A 16,928-nucleotide genomic window follows, 5' to 3' on the forward strand; every position below is an offset into this window, starting at 1 on the left:
ATTTTGCCATTCAGGAACCTATGTACCATACACAAAAAGTATATAAATCACAGAGCTAAATGTAAGAATTAGAACTATAAGGCTTTAAAGAAAACAAATGAGGTCAAGTCTTTGTGACTGAAATAGGAAAAGGACATGCATATGCCCCAGGTACAAGTGACAAGAAAATGTGATCGGTTGGACTTTGCCAAAATTAACAACTTTGCTGCATTATGAAACACCATCAAGAAAATGAAAAAAATTCCCAGGTTTTAGGTTCAGTTCTCCAGGGCCGCCATAAAAGAGAGATGAGCAGTGCTCTTGCCTCTCTGTATCTTTCCCGTTGTATTTATCTCATTCAAATAAATAAAATATTTTTAAGTGAAAAATTAAACCAATAGGGTAGGGGGAAATCTGAAGATGTTATGCCTTCAAATGGACTTGTAGTTAGAATATAATCCAACTTAAAAATGGGCAGAGAATTTGCTAAATATATGCCCAGTAAGTACTTGGGAAAAAAAAGTTCCACAGGTCACTGGGAAGGGCAGAGCACTGTGAGAAAGTGTTGGCTGTAGTAAGATTACAGATTGCAGGTGGGGTACTGAAGCCTTCAGACACTGCTGGTGAGAAGGGACAGTGATACAGTCACTTTGGGAAATAGTGTCACAGCTCCTCAAAGGAGTAAACAGAGTGAAGACATACCCACACAGAAACTTGTGCACAAATATGCACAGTACTATATGCCATAATGGCAAAGAAAAAAAAAAAACCTGGATAAATCTAGACGTCTACTAACTGTTAAGTGCATGAACAATATGTTGAATATCCATGGACTGTTGGTTGACCATAAAAAAGGAATGAAGCATTGCTACAGGTGGTGGATGGCCCATGAAAACATTCTGCTGGGTGAAAGAAGCTGGACAGAAAGGCAATGTGTATGATAACAGAGTCAGTTCATGGTGGTGAGGGGTGTGGGATTTTTTTTTTGATTGATGAAAATATAAAATTAAATATTGGAGACAACACAACTCCTTGCACTTACAAAACAAACTGTGAATTATAAAAGAGTGAATTTATGATATATGAATTATATATCTGTACTCTGCCCTCTCAATGGAGTAGAAAAATTAACTATAATTTACAGTATATGAATTATATCTCAGCAAAACTATTATCAAAATTCATACCTGTATTCTACCCTATCAACTTTATAGAAATTTTAGCAATCCTATAATTTTTGACATATGAATTATATCTCATTAAAACTGTTTTTTTAATCAATATTATCTACCCTATCAATAAAATAGAAAACTTAACAATCCTATAATCCTATTATTAGAGAAAAGACATTTGGAAAAAGTCTAACTACTAAATGCTCTCAGCAAAGTAGGGACCAAGGGGAAGTCCTCAACTTGGTAAAGAACATTCACAAAAGCAGTACAGCATAGGACTGGAGGAATAGCTCACCAAGTAAAGTGTGTGTGCCCTGCATGTAGGCATGCTCAAACCCCAGAGCCACATAGGAGGCTGCCTGGCACTAAAGCTGCTGTGATGTGTCTCCCTTTTTCTGTCTCCCTTTTCTAGTCTTCCTTTCTGAATGTAAAAAAACAACCCAGAGCAGTAAAATCACACACGAGTGTGAGACAGTGGTTTTGCAAAAAAAAAAAAAAAAAAACCAGTGAGAAATAAGCACATAGATTAATAGAACAGAAAAAGAAAACCCAGAATTAGATCTGCACAAATATGTCCATATATATTTTGCACAAAGACAAGAGTAAGTCAGTGGAGAAAGGGCAACATTTTCAACAAATGGTGTGGGGAAACTGATCACACACAGGCAAGTAAATGAGCCTTGACATTAACTGTTGGTATGCTCCTAAGTTCTGCTTATAAGACCTTCTGTTTTGATCATCACATTAGGTTCGCTTGTATTACTTACAGATGTGGTCTATTTACATAATCACTGTTTTACCTGGGTCCCGCCCTGCCTGCAGGGTATTGGTTTAATCCCCACTGGGTAGATGGAAGCTTTCTATGTTCTGTTCATGGTCTTTTTTTGCTCCGCCCCCTCTCCTAGTCATTTCCTTTCCCTTGTCACTTCCCATGAAGAGATGCATAAAAGGCGATGTATCTGATTAATAAATGAGATACTGCTTCCCAGCTCAGCCATGAGTCCCTGGTCGTCTGTCTCTGGCCGGTGAAGCTAGCCAGCCCGGCAATTAACCTCATACCTTATGCAAAAATCAACTCATAATGAACTGCCACCTTAAATAGGAAATTTAAAACTAGAGGCTGAACAGTGGTATACCCGGTTGAGCTAACATGTTACCATGAACATGTTCAGAGGTTCAAGCCCTAAATCTCCATCTGAAGGGACCTACAGTGAAACAGGGGTACAGGTATCTCTCTTTTTCTCTTCCTCTCAATCTACCCCTCCACTCTCAGTTTCTCTCTAATCAAATTTAAAAGTATAAATAAACTAAAATAAAGTGAAAATGGAAAAAATGGCCACTGGGAGTGGTGGATTCATCTTATAGGCACAGTGATAATCCTAGTGGGGGAAAAAAGTAAAGCAGTAAGATATATAGGAAAGAGTATAGAAGACTTTGTGATGTGAAGCTACAGATATATAAAGAGTTCTTAGCTTACACACACACACACACACACACACACACACACGCACACACACACACATACACCACAGGTCATTTAAAGGAAGACTGATAAGTCAGCTCTCATCAAAATGAGAAAACTTTAGTCTGTGAAAGACTTAAATGAGCGAAAAGACAAGCTAGACTGGGAGTGAATATTTGCAAACCACACATCCAACAAAGAGTGAGTGCCTGCACTGTGTAAAGAACCTTAAAAAAAACAACACTATAAAAGCAATCCAGTGAGGGAATGGGCAGAAACCACACACAGAAAAGGGCTTCCAGATGACAAGTGAGATCAAAAAAAGATGTGCAAATGGAGTTTCCAGTGAAACACCAGCCCGCTCTGATCAGGAGGGCTCAGAGAAGACGACCAGAGGTGGTGAGAAGTCCCAGGGCAGCCTCCTTCCCAAACTGTGGTGGAGGTGCCAGAGACACATGTCAGAGGGCACGGCCACTCTCAAAACACTTTGGCATTTTCTTTAAGAATGAAACGCAGTTGCCATGCACCTTGGTAGTTGTATCTGTACATTTACAGATGAAACCTTGTGTTTGAGGTGAAACCTTGTGTCACTCAAAAGCTCATACACAGATTTTCATAGCAGTGTTATTCCTGGCAGCTCCCAGCTGGAAACCACCCAGGTCTGCTTCCACAGGTGACTTGTTACACAGGCTGCATACCCTCCCTGGCCTGAGACTCAGAGATGCGAAGGAGGGAACTACTGAGACATGTGGCAGCTTGCACCAAACTCCAGAAAATTATATTGGGGTGGGGGAGATGATTTGAGAAGCTACATCTGAGTCTACTTACTTGGCAAGTGAGAAGAGAGTTTTAGAAATCAAAGATAAATTTGTATTTGTCAGGGATTGAGGGAGATGGACAGGAGGGAGTTGTGTGTGATTGTTATTAAATAAAAGACAATAGGGACCCCTGAGGTAATGCTGGCATGTCGGTGTCACAATTGAGGTGGTGCTTATGTAAACCTGCACATGTGAGAAAGTGACCTAGAACTCCCTGAGTCGGAGTAAGAAGGGGCAATCTAAAGAAGACTGGGGTATCACGAGGCCTGAGAAGTGGTAGAGCACAGGACGTTTAAGTGTGGGGTCTGAGTTCCGTTCTTGGCACTGCAGATGCTAGCAGAATGCTCTGGTTTCTTTCTCTTTCTCTCATCTTTAATCAATAGTTAAACAAAGCTTTTTGTATTTCTCATCAACTCTTTTTAAAAAATATTTTTATTGGGGGGATTAATGGTTTACAGGAAATCCTTATGTTGGTAATGTGTAAAATTTCTCAGTTTTCTGCAAAACACTCTGATCCGCAGCCTCGGCCCTCCTCTGACATTATGTTCCAGAACCTGGAAGCCATCATCCCACACACTACCCAGAGTCCTTTACTTTGGTGCAATACACCAAATCCAGCCCAAGTGTTCCCCCTCTCTGTCCTTGTTTCTCAAGTTCTGCCCATGAGTGAAATCATCCCATCTTCATCCTTCTCTTTCTAGTTTATCTCACTTAACATGATTCCTTCAAATGCCATTCAAGATGGCAGTGAAGAAGTTGACTTTATCATTCTTTACAGCTGAGTAGTATGCCACTGTGTATGTAGAACATAGTTTTCTCAGCCACTCATCTGTTGTTGGGCACCTAGGTTGCTTCTAGGTTTGGGCTATTACAAATTACGCTGCTATGAAGATAGGTATACACAGATCTTTTTGAATGGGTGTGTTTGGTTCCTTAGGATATATCCCCAGGAGAGGGATTGCCAGGTCATAGTGTAGTCTCCTTCTTCTTCTTCTTCTTCTCCTTCTTCTTCTTCTTCTTCTTCTTCTTCTTCTTCTTCTTCTTCTTCTTCTTCTTCTTCTTCTTCTTCTTCTTCTTCTTCTTCTTCTTCTTCTTCTCCTTCCTCTTCTTCTTCTTCTCCTTCTTCTCCTTCTTTTTTTTTTTTCTAGAGGAATAAGAACAGCAGTCATCCATATTTTTACTCTAAAGTTCTATAGGTTAAAAAAATCAGTATAAAAATAAATTTTCATATATGCATACTTTATATTTGAGCACTTTAAATTTTAAAATGTAACTTTTTAACCTTAAGTCTTACTTGTATATGTGGCATATTAGGTTTTGTGGATAAAAATTAGAAGAAGAAGAAGAAGAAGAAGAAGAAGAAGAAGAAGAAAGTCATGACACCAAGCTGATCTTTTTAAACTGCTTCTACTGTTAAGGAAGAGAAAGAAAATATATGGTTCAAATTTGCCCTACACTTGTCTTCCAGACAACCTACAAAGCATCCCCAGTGGTAGGCAGCTGTCTAGAAATAGAAAGTTTGCTAGAGCATGACCCTTGGGAGCACATTAAACTTGTCTGTATCTTTGATACAAGTATGTGGATTCCCAACCAATCATGGTGAATTAGGCCATAGTACTAGCCAGTTAATTTTTTTATTCAATCAAACAGTTTTAAAGTAGGTCTTACATATATAATTTTTTTTTCTATTCAGAAGAGTGTGTTTCTAGTGTAGATAAGTTTATTTGGCAGACAAAACAAAAATCAGATTTGGAATAAATTTAGCAACAAAAAAGCAAATGACCCAGTTTGAAAGTGAGGAGAAGATATGAATAGAACATTCACTACCAAAGAGATATATATATTTAAAAAAAAAAAAGCCAACAGACATATGAAACAAGGCTTCCACATCACTGATTGTCAAATGCAAATAAAGACAACAATGAGATACCACTACCCGCCCCATGAGATTGTCATACATCAGAAACAACAGCAACAACAGATGTTGGAGAGGTTGTGGGGACAAAGGAACTCTCCTACACTGGGAATGTCAATTGGTCCAGCTTCTATGGAGAACAGTCAGGAGAATGCTCACAAGCCTAGAAATAGACCTTCCTTTAGACCCAGTAATTTCTCTCCTAGGGATATATTCTAAGGAGTCAAATACACCCATCCAAAAAGATTTGTTTGGTGTATGGCTTGTAAAGATCTCCCATTCTGTGAGGAGTCTCTTTGTTTGGGTGATGCTTTATTTTGCTGTAAAGAAGCTTTTCAAGTTGATGTAGTCTCATTGGTTTATTTTTGTTTTTGTCTTCTTTCAGTGGGACTTGTGTCATTGAAGATGCCTGTAATAGTTAGATGAAAAAAAGTTCAGCCAATATTTTCCTTTAAGTATTTGATACTTTCCGGTCTAAGATCCAAGTCCTTGATTCATTTGAAGTTTACTTTTGTGTGTGGTGAAATGTAGTAGTTCAGTTTCATTCTCTGCATGTGTCAACCCAATTTTCCCAACACCATTTGTTGAAGAGACTTTCCTTACTCCATTTAATAGTTTCCCCCCCCCTTGTTAAAAATTAAATGATCATAGGTGATAGGGCTTATTTCTGGGCTCTCAAGTCTACTCCACTGGTCAGTGTTTCTGTTCCAGTACCAGGCAGTTTTGATTATAATGGCCCTACAATATAGTTTGAGGTCTAGGAGCGTGGTGCCTTCAGTTCTGTTCTTTTTTCTCAAGGTAACTGGTGATTCTAGGTATTTTCTAGTTTTAGATAAACATTTGTATTTGTTCTGTTTTCTATATTTTTAAAAAGCTTTTAAAAAGAAATATCTTACTTATTTTAATGAAAGTACAGAGAGGAAAGGAAAAGGGGCCGGGTGGTGGTGCACCTGGTTGAGTGCACATGTTACAGTGCACAAGGACCCAGGATCAAGACCCTGGTCCCCACCTGCAGGGGGAAAGCTTTGTGAGTGGTGAAGCAGGGCTGCAAGTTTCTCTCTGTCTCTCTCGCTATCTCAATTTCTGCCAGTCTCTATCCAGTAAATAAAGATAATTAATTTTTTTAAAAAGATAGAGGAAAGGAGAGAGAAGACAGAGAGCCCTGCTCAGCTGTAGCTTATAGTGATGCTAGAGATTGAATCTGGGACCTCAGAGCCTTAGGCACTACTGCCTTTTGCAGAGCCATTAGGCTATCTTCTCAGCCTAAACAAAGCTTTTCCAAAAAGACTGACACATGACATCAATGTCACCATCTGGGTTTTGATAACAGCATTATATTTTTTTAAGATTGGCCATTGGGAATTGAGTAAAATAGACAGCATTTCTATAATTTCTTTAGGCTACATGTTAATCTGCTATTATCCCAAACTAAAAGGTTCAGATTTTTAGAAGAAAGAAAGAAAGAAACCACTAAATGAAATCTGATGAGAAAGGAGTTCCCTTTTCCCAGAGAAGCTTTAAAGCCAGGTAATCTTTAAATTGGCTGTGAAAGATGCAGAGGATTTCCATAGGCTTTTATCTTATTACTGTTCTGAAAAAGAAGAGAAAGCAGTGGACAGTGTAACTGACATCCTCTGGGAAGTAGTCCCAGCCTAGGATATGCCTGAAAGGCCTTGACCTATATCAGTAAGCTCAGCTCACAGTGAAATTCTGGAAAATCAGATCCTGACTTCAAATGTTTGGGTGGGGGGTGGTGTATGCCAAAGTGTCTGGCTACCAACAAGAGCTGGAGAGACACAGAGACAGAGAGAGAGAAGCAGATAGTAAAACAGACCTTAGCCTTCGGGAAAGAAGTCTAGACTGCAGTTTCTTTTAGCCTCAGAGTAATCAGAGCTGTGGAAGAGAGTGATCAGACCTACTAAGCACACAGACTGACAAGGACTGAGAACCAGGACTGACTCTGAAGAGCTCCACTATGTAGGCTGGAAACTTCTCCGCAAAAGGCTGGTGGGGTTAGCACCAGAAAGGAGACTGCAGAAGAGAAGGCAGAGTTGGCAGCCAGTCCCAAGTAGGGGAGCCCAGCTGCCCTGCTGGGGTGAGGCCCTGCCTTTAGCCACTGAGTTCTGTTCTTGTGTCCTCTGGATGCTCGCCAGCTGCTTCAGGGCAGGGGTGTGAGAGAGCCTGAGTGGGCTGTGGTCTGTAGTGAAGTGGAAGGGAGGTGAAGAAGGGAGGTGAAGAAGTTGGGGCGCCAAGCATAGGCCCCTTTTATGAGGAGGCCTGCAGGGGGGGGGATTGGAGGGGGTGAGAGGGAACCTGACAGAAGCAGGCAGATGTTTTGAGGTGGAGCTGCCAGGGAGGACGTACACATTTTTGGACTCGTCTTCGGAAATTGCCTTCAGAGCCTAAGGCAGATTTTCAACAATGGCAAATCTTCTTCTTTTGAGAGCAGATTTGGAGTTTTTGGAAAGAGCCACGTCGATCCAGAGCCAAGAGTGGTAAATCAGGTGGGTGATCAAGCTGGCTAATACAACTGAAGAAGAAAAAAAAAAAGTATAATTATGAAGTAGTAAAACTGATGTTCTTGTGAAGCTCATGAATTGGCTTAGAAAACCAACCATTCTTAAAGAATTCCAAAACCCTCTGGAGCAGTTGTGCTATTGTGGGAAGAAGTGTGGCATTCTGAGTAGGACGCTGCTGTGCAGACACCCTTTGTTCTGTGGGTGAAGAGATCGTTCCATTACGTTCACAGTTCCTGCTCCGAGTTGAGCTTGCCCTGTGACCCTTGGGCTTGCAAGGTGACCTAGTAGAATTGCCCCCAAGTCTGCCCATGGGAGGGAGAGTCGAGGTGATTGTTTGAACAGTTCTCCTGTGGTCTTACAGATGCAATTAGAATTCTTAGGCAAGGAGTGCTCCCACAACCATAACAATACTCTCAATGTGGGTTCAATTATCCTCCTTTCTATAGTCACAGTTAATTGTTGCTTCTTGAGATGGAGTTATTTTTCAAATATTAAATCCCTGCCATCATCTGGAAGGGCAGAATGGGGACAGCACTGGGCACTGAAGAGGCACTGACTGAGTTTTCCTGCTCTGGACTCAGAGACAACAGAGTGAGGGCACTTGCTGGTTAGAAGTCGGCTCCCTCCATTCAACACCCATCCTCCCTCCGCCTAGCAAAAGGCATCCAGAAAAAGAGGAAACACCCACATATGGGAGAGTGTGAAGTTTCTGCCTAGCTTTGTCGTTAGTGTAGCAAATACACATACACTACGATATATTAATGCACTTGAGGCTTTGAGGCTTCTTACACGCACATGCACATGCACACGCGCACACGCACACACACACACACACACACACACAAACACACTTGCCAGGACCTCCACTGGGAATATTATCATCCCTGTGGACTCTTATTTCACTTTAGTTCAGATAGAGACAGAGGAGAGAAGAGACACCACAGCACCATTCCTCTTCCATGGAGCTTCCCCCTGTGCCTAGGGTGAAAGCTAGGTCTTTGCACAGGGTAAGCTAAATGCTCTACCATGTGAACGATAACCTGGTACTGTTTAATTATCTATACACATGTATTACCTTCTTTCATCACTGCAACAGATGAGGCAATAATTGAACCTTGAACGAATTAGCCCCTTTTTTATAGCTGGTATATACCACTTACTAGATTTCTTGGGCCAGCTACTCAACTCTCTAGAGTCTTACTTTATTTACAAGGTGAAAGGGATGTATAGGAATGAGCTTTCTCATGAGGCTGTAGCAGTAATTAATAGCATGAAGAAAACTTACCAGACGAGGGTCTAGCACACATTGTGTGTGACAAAGTATTGCTTGTCCCTCCATAAGTAACTTCCTTCCTTCTTTTCTTCCTTTCTCCCTTCTTTCTGTTTTTCTCTTCTCTCTCTCACCCCGTTCTTTTTTTTTTTTTAACACTTTATTCATTTATCAATGAGAAAGATAGGAGGAGAGAGAGAAAGAACCAGACATCCCTCTGGCACATGTGCTGCCAGGGATTGAACCCAGGACCTCAGGCCCGAGAGTCCAACACTCCATCCAGTGCGCCACCTCCTGGACCACGCCACCCCTCTTTCTCACCATGCAAGCATACTACCCTACCAGAAAGATATATAAGTCAGTTTAGAGTCAACTTTTGAAGCCAGTTTCTACTGTTGTGGAGGTAGAAAGAAACCATCTGTACCCCTCTGAGTTTTTCAGCAACTAGAAAGATAAATAGGTAGAGGGCAGACTGGTAAGAGAAAAAAATTAAAAGAAATGTATTAGCAAAACCTCTACCTCCTGTGCACATGGTAGAGGCTCCAAGAAGGTGTGTAACTCACCACATGGACTGAGACGCCACCTTTTAAAAGCTTGGCTGATGCAGAGGGGAAGGTCAGTTGGAGGCTAGCAGGCAGGCCCAATAAAACAGGTGTCTGCAGAGCCAAGTTCTGTCTTGCCATTGGTTAGCTCTTTCGGGGAGACACTCTAAAAGGAGAGGCTTACACATAAACGTCTCTTTCTAAGGCATCTTTCATTCAGCCTTCAAGTTTTCAACACTTACAAGAACCCTACAAAATAAAACTAGAGGAATAGCTCACCAAGTAAAGTGTGTGCCTTATATGTGGGCCACGCTCAGACCCCAGAGCCACATGGGAGGTTGCCTGGCACTGAAGGTGTTGTGATGTCTCTCCTTTCCATATCTCTTTATTAGTCTTTCTACCTAAATATAAAAAACAGCCCAGAACAGTGAAATCACACATGTGTGAGACAGTGGCTTTGCAAAAACCTACAAGAGGCACCTAGGATAACAGAACAGAAATTCTGCAGTCAAGGCACTATCCAGGGCCTGGTTTGGACAGGCCTGTGAGTGGTGTGCCGAGATGGAGGAGTATGCTGGGACTTGAACTCTGGCAGGGTAGGAAGCAGACTGTGGGTGGGGTCACCTGGGGTCATTTGGGTTTCGTCCTCTCCTGCAGATAGGGTGGGGCACTGGGATTCTCTGCATCCTGTAGTTAGGAAGTGATTATAGGAGCTAGGCATGTCGTCCTAGCCCCTGCCTTACTCTGCTCCCTTCAAAAGAACACAATGAATTTTAGCACTCACTGGAAACTCCAGAGCATACAGTAATTATGAAAACCTTTTCATCTCAAAATCTAAATATTTTGTATTGAAATTAGCCAGGTAGGCATTACCAGATTGCTGAGAGACAGAGAGAGATAATAAGAGAGCAAGGGAGGGAGGGAAGGATTGAGCAAAACCCAGCAGCTATAGAACCAACTCTGAACACTGCAACAGAATTTTGGCCCTAAATGAATATTTAAAGACATGCAGACTAGACCTGACTTTGCCCATTCATGAGAAATAAGAATTCAAACTTTCTTTTTTTCTGGTGAAAGTTACAGAGTCCTGCTCTTGTTGGCCACAGTAATAAGAGCCCCCGGTCATCCTGAATGTTGCTGAAATTGAGTTTTGGACTCTGTTTGATAGATGGGCATTGTTAGTACCTTCAGCAGTGAGTGCAATTAAGTTGCTTGCCGGCACCCATTAAGTGAAACTCTGCCCTCACTAGATGGAGACTCCAGTAAATGCTCTCTGTCTTCTGCAGAACTCTGCAAAGTCTGCTCCTCCCCATTCATGGAACTTTCATCATTCTCTTAATCAAAAGCAGTCATTGGGGGAATCCATTTTCCAGACAGTTGCCCTGCCTCCCAGGGGGAATATTTTGAGGCCCTCCAGTGACCAGAGGATCAAAAGACTTGACAGGGGAGCCCTAGAATGCTTGAAGAGCCAGGCCTCTCTGAAAGATGCATTGTTGTGGCTTCTGCCTCTGAAAGAGATCACTTTATCTTGCTCCCTAGCATCTATAGGCAGACAAGAGTGCCTTCTGAAAAGGCTCTCTGGACTCTGGAGGGCAGGCGTGTGTAGGTACTCCAGTGTGGGCAGTGTCCTTTGAAGAATGATCGTTCCATTTTTAAATGGTTGCCATAACAATCATACAGTTGTACAAAAACATGTGTATGGCTTTTATAGAAAGGAGCTGGCACCATTGCCATGTGTCTTCTCATATCAGAACAACTGTTTGCAGATCTGAAAAATAGGGCTGGCTTAACCCTTCCCCACTTAGCTCAGCATGGCCCCTGAGAAGGGTCCTGCGAGCGAGCTCCGGAGGCTATTGAAGTGTATTCATTGCTAACATTGACATTTTCGCCTAATAAATGGATTGAGAATTAAGGATGATGATCCTTTCAGCAGCAGGTTCTAAATTTCTAGCTTGGGAATTCAGAGGATGAGGGGAAGAGAAAATACTGTTTCTCAAATAGAAATGGAGGAGGCTTGTCTAGACACAGCTAATTCTTGACTTAATAGCTATTCTTAATTCTAGCCACTCGAATGCAAATCCCTCTAACACTGGCCTTCCCTCCTCATTGTGCTTTGTCTCTGATAAAATCATATTACAAGTTGGTTGGAATCATATATGTGTGTGTGTGTGTGTGTGTGTGTGTGTGTGTGTGTGTGTGTGTGTATACTCTATGCCTCTTCTGGGAGTTTCAAAACAAATTTTAATGTGTTGTATGTTTAAATGAAAACATACCTGTGTCTATGGATACTTCTTCCTATTTTTGGCAAACCCTCAGCAAAAGAAAATACTTGGGACTTCACTTTCTCAGACATGCTATAGAACATCCTCTGTGCATAGACTTCATAGCAGAACTCTGGGCATTTTCAGGCTGAAGATGACAGTTGTCAGATATGAGTTTGGCACTGAAAAATGAAGTTGTTGTCAACTTAGTCAACCAGAAAGGTTTTTTTGTTTGTTTGTTTCAAAAGATATTTGAGGTAATGATTACAGAAGCCAAATGCTTCTGAGGTGTTTAAATCTTGAGCAAAAGTATACTGCACCAAAGGTCGCCAGAGGGGATGTCAGCCTCCATTGAAATAAAACTTCTAGGCGTAATTGACTCCACTCCTTGGATTCTGATTCTGTCCCGTGAAAGCAGAGCCGTGTACTTTTCAGATCTTGAGCCTCAGTTTGCTCACTCACAAAATAAGTAAAAGGAATTCCTACCATGATTATAATCCCATGCTCTCAAGGTGATTTCTAGGAGAAAGGGAAGAAGTGCTTTTGATGCCAGCAAGTTGCCTGTGTCTTGGACCCTCCCCCCATGTTTGTACATGGTAAAGAGCTTGCTGTTGCTGACACTACTAATGTTCTGTTTTCAGAGACTTGGATATTTGGTGGATTTGGGGCCCTGGCACTAGTTCCTTCTTCTCCCACACTGCCCCCCCACCCCACCCCCACACACCACAGCAACCCTCACCTCCTTCCTTCTATGGCCCCTTCAAGTTATCTTTCGATGGCATCTTCTCACGAGCGTGCTGTCCTCACGTCCTTCACCAGCACTTCCATCCCCCACTGCTCTAGTGTAACATTTCTCTCTTGTTTATCTCCACTACACCAAATCGCAGTGCTGCCACTTGTCTCTCTCCTTCCCATCAGAAAGTCAGTGGGTAGAACCATCGTGCTCGAATGTGCCCCAAGTATGCAGTGAATGCTGACGGAGGGTTTCTGCCTCTGATACCATCTTCACTCTGAGTGCTACAGATTTAACTTGTTCTTGACACAGAAGAAGTGGAAACTTTTGACCAGAGCTACAGCTACACACAGATATAAACCACTTAGGAAGAAAAGGGGAGGTCCCATTTCTTGGGGAGAGTTTGTCAGAAGGCTGTGTGGTAAACCAAGGAGTCAGCTCATTCCTTATGGCTGCAAAGAGCTATTTTATGAAGCTTCTCAGAACTTGATTCCTATTTGGCATGGGAATGTACTTTCTAATAGTGAGAACCCTCTCGAATGGAATTACCTCTCTAATGAGGCATTTAACCCCCACAGCCTCTACCCACCCACCCCTCCACCACCTCAAGTGTCCAAACCTTAGCTTGCTGTGTCCAGTGTCTCTGCTTGATGATTTGGGGTTGGAGGCACTGGAGGATTGAGACTTGGATTAGGGTGGTCTCTTGGGGCTTTCTAACTCTGACAATGTCTCTGTGATTCTGGTTTTAGAGCTGATAATGCAGACGTTGCCAGGATTTATCATTAGCTAGAGGAGAAAAGGGCAGAAACAGTGTTTATAGTAGTTGTGTAAGAAAGGAGAAAAATAAGAAAACGTATACATATATCAAAGAAAAAACAGGAAAAAACAGAAAGAATGAATATGAAAATAGTTCCCGTGATCCGGGAGGTGGCACAATGGATAAAGCACTGAACTCTCAAGCATGAAGTCCCGAGTTCAACCCCCGGCAGCACATGTACCGGTGTGATGTCTGGTTCTTTCTCTCTCTTCTCTTATCATTCTTATTAATAAATAAATAAAATATTAAAAAAAGAAAGAAAGTAGTTCCCTATAGGAGTGAGTGGAGGCTGGGTAGAATCGAAGTAAGAGTGAAATTTCTCTGAGCACCTTTCAGGCTTCATACACTGTTTGAGGGAGTCAGGAGCTCGCTCACGTGGCATAACACATGTCTGGCCAGGTGTGACATTCCAGACTCGAGCCCCAGCACCATGTGGCAGTGCCATAGCACCAACTCCATGGATGGTGGAGTGGTCCTGTGGAATCTCTGTCTGTTTCCCTTCATTTCTCTTATCTCTACCTGAAACAAATAGAATGAAAAGAAAAAGATATCTGGAATCAGGCATGTTGGTGCTGCAGAAATAAAGAAATGTTTTAAGTAGTCACAGTGAAATTTAATTAGAATTTTAAAGAGGTAAAAGCCAAATCTCTACAGCTCACATCAAACAAAAACAGACGGGGCTGATGTTTATCAAATGCCTATCATCAGAAAAACAGTAATTAAAGTAGATTTTGAGCAGTGTGCTATGAGCATTGTTTTTTTTTTTATTCGTTTCTTTTCTTTTTTTTCCCCTTTCCTTTTCTAACCAGAGCACTGCTCAGCTCTGGCTAATGGTGCTGGAGACTGAACCTGGAAGCTCAGATCCTCAGGCATGGAAGGCTTTTTGTATAGCCATTATGCTATCTCCCCTTCCTGGAGCTCTCTGCCTCTGTGTCTTTGATGAGTCATTGTTCAGAGCTGGCACTCCAAGACAGCTTCTGCTTAGCAGATTCTTCATTGTGAGTCGTCTCGGAACTGTAACTCTGAAGCTGTTTCAAATACTGATGCCATTGGGAGCTAGGGTTCTCATGGGGGAAATGAAGACGTAACTGTGGAGTGGAGGAAGATAAGGGAGAACTCTGTAGTCCTGGACTCAAGGAGTCAGCCTGAACTCAAGACATTTAAATAGTAACTTACACCAAACCACATGAAATCGCCGATTTTCAGGCCATAGATAATCTGATGGCAGTAATTCCCGAAGATTTAACCTCATGTTTTCTAATCCTACTCCCTAGAAAACCTAGAAGCAGTCACCTGGTAATATTAAGTTTACCCACCTAGTGTTCCTCGTGGTTTCTAAGTATCATTCATCTCCCACCAGAAGGAATCTGAGCTCCCTAGGGGGGTCTGGGGCAGGAAGCAGTCCTGGTGATCCTGAAACATTTACTGCCCCAGGGAGTAGATGGTCTCGAAGGCAGATACCAACACAGCACAAGGTTTTAGGAGTCACTGAAAGCAGCCTGGCTGGGGACAAGGTGAATATCCGAAAGAATAGTGACAGTGATGGATTGATCTACATTGCATAAAAAAAAGAAGTCAGTGAGTCTGTAATGGGTACAGAGCAGGATAAACTCCTGACAGATGAGAGCAAGCCAGGAAATAAAGATGGCAGGTGCTGTGGGGACAGAAAGTACCGTTTCAATTGGCAGTCTCATGACTGGTGCAGGCAGACATTGTGAGTGGATGCCAGCCTGTGAAAGACTTCCTGAGAACAAGACCTTCAACTCTTACTCCATTGGTCATCGTAAGTTACAAGAAGGAAATGGCCACTTTATGGCAGAACAACCTCTTGTTAGAGCCTTAGCCAGATAGCGCAGCCTGGCAGCCAGAGAGTGTGTTTTCTGAGGGGAAGTTCTCTGCAGCACACGCTTCACCACCAAAGGGCATGCCAGAATGTTCCCCTTGTATCTGGCCACGACTTCTCAAAACTTTCAGGGCCACAGAGGTGGCTCATCAAAAGAGCAGGTCGCCTTACATTCATGAGGTCCTGGGTTCAAACCCCAGTACTACATCAACCTGGGGGATTCTGAATTCTGGTTTAGGAATTCAAAGAAAATGATTTTTGCTGTATAGATTTAATTTTGTCCCTTCCTTTCCTCCTCCTCCTTCCATGAAGAATCAAGCCAATAAATTCAGAAGATGAGACATCCTACAGCTGACCTGACTCTTAGAAAAAAAGGACGAAAGAAAACAGTGTTATATTTGAAAAATTTTAAAAAGATGGATGTACTGTTATATACTACATAAACTGAAGACTTAGCTATAAGTACAGTGTGCATGCCTGATTAGATCTCTGATCCAATTAGATAAGGAAGAAAAAATAAGAGCTACAGTACTTCGGGGGACAACTAGAGACACTTAAATATTTGAATATCAATAAGTCAGATGTAGGGCATTATTAATCTTCTTGATCATAAACTAATAAATCAAGTAAGTTGCTAATAAGTCAAAACACTTTCAAATGAAAATTGATGGGGAAAAGATTAATTTTAGCATATTCTTTGTGTTTATTAGATTTTTTTTTTAAGCAGAGCACTGCTCAACTCTGAGTTATGGTGGTTCTTGGAGCCTCAGGCATAAGAGTCTCTTTGCATAACCACTATGCTATCTCCCCCTGTTTATTTGCATTTAACCATGGCTTCCTTGACCCATGCCACCTGTCATTTCTACCTCACACAGACCAATCTCATCTTCAGACCCCTGCCCATTTGCACATGAAGATTTATTTATTTTGAGTGAGAGAGGCCAGAGCACCACTCTCCTCTGGTATGCATGGGGCCAGAGTTAGAACCTGGGACTTCAAGTGTGCAAGGCCTGCACTCTATCTACTGAGCCACCTCCCAGCCCCTGCTGTCCCTGTTTGCTGAAGTCTAAAAAGAGGGCTCCGTGAGTCAGCAAGTGTGAATTTCACTGGGTCCTGATTCATTTTCACTCCCACTCTTTAACAAGTGACCCAGGACACTGGCGAAATAGCTCACTTGGGCTGTGCGCAGGTTCAAACCCAGTCTCCACGGTATTGAAGGAAGCTTCAGGGATATCAACACTTTCACCCTCTCTGTGTCTCTGCCTCTAAATAGAAAGAAAGGAAGGAGGGAGGGAGGGAAGGAAGGAAGGAAGGGAGGGAGGGAGGGAGGGAGGGAGGAAGAAAGAGAAGGAAGCGACCAGGACCTTAGGTCCCTTGGTCTACAGCGGGAGATAGGCTTCTGGCTCACAGACCAGCCAGATGGGCAACGGCAGCCTCTGCCCCATCCCTCTGCCCTCCCCCAGGCCCCATGTGCCTCTTTGTCACCAGTGGTGAAGAGGTGGACAGATGGACCACAGCCTCTCTGTTTTACATAGACCTGCCTTTTTCTGTTTGGAAGAAGCTGTGATGTGTACCGGACTTAGCATCTGGTGTGAAA

The 16,928-nt window shown here is 42.4% G+C and overlaps 1 protein-coding gene across 6 annotated transcripts in view; it reads left to right on the forward strand.

Moving 5' to 3' along the window:
• Positions 1–16,928, forward strand: part of DIS3L2 (DIS3 like 3'-5' exoribonuclease 2) — a 259,999-nt gene that overhangs the window by 168,546 nt on the left and 74,525 nt on the right. The window lies entirely within an intron of this gene.

This window comes from Erinaceus europaeus, chromosome 7 (assembly GCF_950295315.1).
Source record: "Erinaceus europaeus chromosome 7, mEriEur2.1, whole genome shotgun sequence".
Classification (NCBI taxonomy): domain Eukaryota; kingdom Metazoa; phylum Chordata; class Mammalia; order Eulipotyphla; family Erinaceidae; genus Erinaceus; species Erinaceus europaeus.